The sequence below is a fragment of the Myotis davidii genome, unplaced genomic scaffold, assembly GCF_000327345.1.
Source record: "Myotis davidii unplaced genomic scaffold, ASM32734v1 scaffold214, whole genome shotgun sequence".
Classification (NCBI taxonomy): Eukaryota; Metazoa; Chordata; class Mammalia; order Chiroptera; family Vespertilionidae; genus Myotis; species Myotis davidii.
Window position 1 is genome coordinate 1948682 of NW_006285782.1, and position 5011 is coordinate 1953692.

The window sequence follows — 5011 nt, forward strand, 5'->3', positions numbered from 1 at the left end:
CTAGAATTCTCTTTTGCCATTTGCTGTCCTTATAAAATAGAATTAATAAAAGTCAGTCCCTCTATGATTGAAAATAAATTGCTAGAATTGAATTTGTGAAGTTCATTGGGTCATGACGTACTATCCTTTCTCTATATTGGTGATGTGGTTTTGCTATTTTTAGCAGTTGTTCCCATTAAGGATTTTGACAGCTTATCTTCACTAGTACTATTGGTCTGTAGTTTTCTTTTCCTTATACTGTCTTTGGCTTTATCAGATTAATAATGGCCTCATAAAATTAACTGGGAAGTGTTTATCCCTCTGTTTTCTGAAAGAGTTTGTGTAGAATTGGTATCATTTCTTAAACATTTGTTAACATTCACCAAGTAAGCCACTGAGGCCTTGAATTTTCTTTTTGAATAGTTCTTCATTACAAATTCAATTGCATTAACAGATGTAAAGCTATCTGAGTTTTCAATTTTGGAAATTTTTGTCTTTTACAGAAATTGACCATTTTATTTTTTTAATTTATGTTTTAAATACATTTTTATTGATTTCAGAGAGAGGAAGGGAAAGGGAGAGAGAGATGGAAACATCAATGATGAAAGAGAATCACTGATCACCTGCCTCTTGCATGCCCTCTACTGGAGACTGAGACGGCAACCCAGGCATGTGCCCTTGACCGGAATTGAACCTGGGACCCTTCAGTCCACAGGCCAATGCTCTATCCACTGAGACAAACCGACTAGAGAGAAATTGACCATTTTATCTAAGTTGTCAAATATATTGGCATTAAGTTGTTCATAATATTTTCTTATTCTCTTTTATTTTATTTTAAAGTTTTAATTTTTTCTATTACAGTTTACACTTAATATTATTCTGTATTAGTCTCAGGTGTACAGCATAATGGTTAGACAGTGTAATTTATAAAGTGTTCCCCTGATATTTCCAGTACCCACCTGGCACCATACATGATTATTACAGTATTATTTTTTCCCCTTGTATTCCCTCATTCAATCTTGTCTGCCACAATCAGACAGACAGAAAGGGCAGGGACACTTTTCTCTTGCATCTCAATATTATTGACTCGATGTTCTATGCTGTACTTTATCCTCCACTCTCTTTTAAATGTTTGCAGCATCTGAAGCAATGGGGATCAAGCCTGCAACCCGGGCATGTTTCAAAGTGATGCTATCAGTTGGACATCCCCTGAGGGCTCCCAGGCTGTGAGAGGGTGCAAGCTGGGCTGAGGGACCCCCCGCATGAAAGTACATGCCCTGACCGGTTTGGCTCAGTGGATGGAGCGTCGGCCTGCGGACTCAAGGGTCCCGAGTTCGATTCCAGTCAAAGGCATGTACCTTGGTTGCGGGAACATCCCCGGTGGGGGGTGTGCAGGAGGCAGCTGATCAATGTTTCTCTCTCATTGATGTTTCTGACTCTCTATCCCTCTCCCTTACTCTCTGTAAAAAAAATCAATAAAATGTATTTTAAAAAATAAATAAAAGAGAAAGGGTGTTTATTGGGGGAATTGTTCTCGACTCTGTCTTATTTATGCCTTTTTCTGTCTGAAGGCAGGAAGACAGACTGGATTTTTATAATCGTCTTCTAGTTTTAGGATTCAATCAGCACCAAGGTTTCCTAACATTGCCATTCAAACAAATTACTAAAGTTATCTCTCTGAGTGCTGGGATTAGGGTGATTTTAATTTCTCTTTTAAACTTTTACTGTTTGAAAAATGAACAGATGAAGGAGCCCTTCAAATGACCTAAAGGCTTGATCATAATGAAAACTTTTTCCTGGTCACTTGCAGAGTGACCTATTTTTTTTTTTAAATAATGCATTTTAAAACAAACAAATAAATATAAAATGAAACAAAAAATGAATACCTGGTAAGGAATTAACGTTGAGAATATATAAATATCTCTTACACCTCAACAAAAAACACACAACACAATAGTATTTTTTAAAAAAGGGCGAAGGACCTCAATAGATATTTTTTCAAAGAAGACATACAAATGGACAATGGGCACATTAAAAGATGCTCAACGTCACTCATCATTAAGGAATGCAAATCCAAACCACAATGAAATACCACTTTATCCCCATTTGGATGGTTAGCCTATATAATAAAAGGGTAATATGCAAATCGCCGGAATGGTGAAATGACCGGTCACTATGACGTGCACTGACCACCAGGAGGCAGACACTCAACACAGGAGCTGCCCCCTGGTGGCCAGTGTGCTTCCACAGGGGGAGCGCTGCTCAGCCAGAAGCCGGGCTGAGGGCTGGCAAGCACAGTGGTGGTGGTGGGAGCCTCTCAGCAGCCCTAAGGATGTTTGACTACACGCCCCCTACTGGGGATCAAGCCTGCAACCCAGGCATGTTTCAAAGTGATGCTATCAGTTGGACATCCCCTGAGGGCTCCCAGGCTGTGAGAGGGCGCAGGCCGGGCTGAGGGACCCCCTCATGAATTTCGTGCACTGGGCCTCTAGTTGTATGTATAATAAAAAAGAAAATAATAAGTGTTGTTGAAGATTTGTAGAAATTGGAACCCTTGTACACTTCTGGTGAGAATGTAAAATGGTGCAGATGCTGTGGAACAGTATAGTGATGCCTCAAAAAGTAAACACATATGATCCAGCAATTTCACTTCTGGGTACATTCTCAGGATAACTGAATGTGCGGACTCAAAGGGATTATGTACACCCATCTTCATGAGCATTATGGAAGCAACAATATGGAAGCAGCCCAAGTGTCCACGGATGAGTGAATGGATAAACAAAATGTGGTGTATACATACAATGGGCTGTTATTCAGCCTGGGAAAGGAAGGACATTTTGACATGTGCCACAACGTGGATGAACCTGAGGACATTATACTAAGTGAAAATAAGTCAGTCACCAAATGACAAAGGGCACGTATTGTATGATTGCACTTATATGAGATACTTAGACTAGCCAAATTCAGAGAACAAGAATGGTGGCTGCCCACCGGCTGGGGAGAGGGCAGAATAGGGAGTTAGTGTTTCATGGGCACAGAGTTTAGTTGGGGAAATTGAAAAAGTTCCGGAGATGGATGGTGGTGATGATCGCAGTACAGTATGAATGTACTTCACACCTCAGAATGGTATATTTTAAAATGGTTAATTTTAGGTTTTGTGTATTTTATCACAAATGAGTATCCAATCTTGCTCTAGGTGTTTTGCAGAGGTAATTTTAGAAACCAAGAAGCAACAATATTTCAAGGCTAAATAGTTGGGTTTTTTTCTTAAATTACATTTTAAGAATGATTATCTTGTTTTAGGATTTTCATGCTTATCATGGGTGGAGATTGAAATCTTAAAATCACAGTAAATTCTGAGTTCCTTTGGCCACATCCATTTTCTATCTAATTTTAAAAGCATTTAAATTAGTCTCATTACTACATAAGTGCAATTTAAAATGTAAAGGGTTGTGCAACATGGTTGAGTTAACACTGCCATGGGAACCTCATTAATGAAATTCATTGTTGCTATACTATTATTAGCACTGCATTAATCCATCTTCATCAGACACTATTATTCATTGTTTATTTTTCTTTCTTTAATCCCCATACTTTATCTTCATTGTTATTCAGTCTGATTATCCTATTATTACAGCAGAATACCTTCTAAGTTTTTTATGGTAAATTGATGTTATTGCATTGAATATTTTCAGTAAACCAAGGGAAGTATTCTTATTTTTATGTTTTTATTTAAAAATTTTGATTGATTGATTGATCTTAGAGAAAGGAAGGGAGAGAGAGGGCAAGACAGAGAAATATTGATTTGTTGTTCCACTTGTTTATGCATTCATTAGTTTAATCTTGTAATTGCCTTAACCAAGGATCAAGCCAACCTGCGATCTTGGTGTCTGGGGACAGCACGCTAACCAACTGAGCTACTCAGGCAGGGCTTTTTTTTGTTATTGTTAATCCTCACCCAAGTATATTATTTCCATTGATTTTTAGAGAGGGTGGAAGGAAGGGAGAGAAGGAAGAGAGACAGAGAGAGGAACATCAATGTGAGAGGGACACGTCATCGATTGGTTGCCTCCCGCACATGCTCCCACTGGGGCCCGGAACTGAATCTGCAACCCAGGTACATGCCTTGACGGGGAATGGATCCTGAGACCCTTTGGTGGGAGCGGACCCTCTCATCACTGAACCTCACTGGCCAGGCCTCTTATTTCTATATTAATAGATGAGGAAACTCAGACTGGGAGAGGTTGAAAAACTTGCTCACTATCACAAAGTACATCACTGGCAAAGTAGACATTTAGATTCAGAGCAACCTGTCTTAATAAAAGTCTTTCCTCAACTCCGTCAGCATGCTATGCTTTATTTTCAGAATCTTCCTAAAAATCTCAACTCTTCCATGATATGAGAAGATGCACAATACACATCACTGAAGAATGACCGTAAGCCAAACTGAAGCAGAGAAATGACACACCGGACAGCTTCATGTTGATCTGCGATCTTCTTAAAACTGTCTATCTCTAATTTATTAATTTTTGCATTTTTTTGCACTTGGGAACATTTCCTATTGTCCTTTGTTGCTGAGTTTACATCATGTCCTGAACAGTGCCGTAGTTTATTTCAATTAATGCTTTCTTGTTCCTGGTACATAGTTTCACTTTGAGTATTCTTCTGATGGGATGAATACTCTGCTTTTTATCACCCTCAGACAGAATTCGCTTCCCTCATAACTCCCCACTCTCCTTCACACTCCCAGCCCAAGATCCGAGCCAAGCATTCATGCGGACTCCCAGGGCACAATCAAGACTCTTTTTGATTGGATAAACTGACTTTGCCAACGATACTTTTACATGACTTTTCTCCAACCCACTTCTCTTGTTTTTTTTTTTTTTTTTTTTTTTTTAGAAAGCCCCTCTACATTCTTTTTTTTTAAATTTTTTATTACAAAGGATATTACATATGTGTCTATTTTCCCCCCGGCCTAGACAGTCCCCTAGCCTCCCCTATCCCCCAGTGTCTTATGTCCATTGGTTATGCT